Raw genomic sequence first — 1,054 nt, forward strand, 5'->3', positions numbered from 1 at the left:
AGGACCCCCATATCAGTTCACAACCACCTGTAGCTCTAGTCCTAGGATAAATCCCAGGTCCTCTTCTGGCTTCCATACACAGACAGAGAGAGAGACACACACAGAGACAGAGACAGATAGATAGACAGACAAAAATCTAAAAACCAAATCTTGACTGTGACCTTGTGATATAGTTTAAGAGTCTGGATGTCTATATATTGAGCTTAAATGATTGTCTTTAGGTATAACTATAGATTTTAAAACAGTCATTTGCTTATCTATATTTTATATTTTCTTTTAAATAAGTGTGAACTAAATATAAATTTTAATACATACACATTGAATAGTACATGACTAGGAAGACATTTTTTTCAAAATTATAATTATTTTTTACCTTCCTACTAAAAAGCATTAAAATTTTCATGTGGCTGATAAATGAAAAACAGCCTCTAAATGCAACATACCCATGCCACCCTTCCTTGAGAGTGGCAGAAGGAGCCTATACGCTACTCACAAGTTACATTCATGGTAGCCTTCACATGGCTGAACACACTGATACAATACCCCAAAGATGACTCAATTATCCTATTGAACATGTGACTGCCTAGAAGCAAATATGGAACATGAATCCTTGTATTCAAATTATTTAAAATATGAAGATCATAAAACTAAAGGTTATCCATATAGATACTAAAACTGGAGGGGAAAAAATGCTTTCTTAAAACCAATGGCATTTGTTGTCTGGGAGCTGTTTGCCCAATGCATGCCTTCTGGTCTGGTCCTCTCATTCCCCTGTCTTTGGCCCTTTACTGTTTACCACATAATCACAGCCATTTCCAGCTAGTAAACACATACTATTTGTGCTAAGAGAAAATAGATACCTTGGGTTGTCTGTCATAAGTTTCTTATTATATTTAGGAGGCTTGAGTTCATCTTTCATTTCTTAAGATTCACAATGTCACTCACCACCAAATTTAGGATTATAAAATTTGGAGCATTTTCTGTCTTTGAAATTTATTTTCTGTTTGACTTTATTTTTTTTAACAAAAAATAGACATTCTTACTCATGTGTTTG

This window comes from Microtus ochrogaster, linkage group LG2 (assembly GCF_000317375.1).
Source record: "Microtus ochrogaster isolate Prairie Vole_2 linkage group LG2, MicOch1.0, whole genome shotgun sequence".
NCBI classification, from domain to species: domain Eukaryota; kingdom Metazoa; phylum Chordata; class Mammalia; order Rodentia; family Cricetidae; genus Microtus; species Microtus ochrogaster.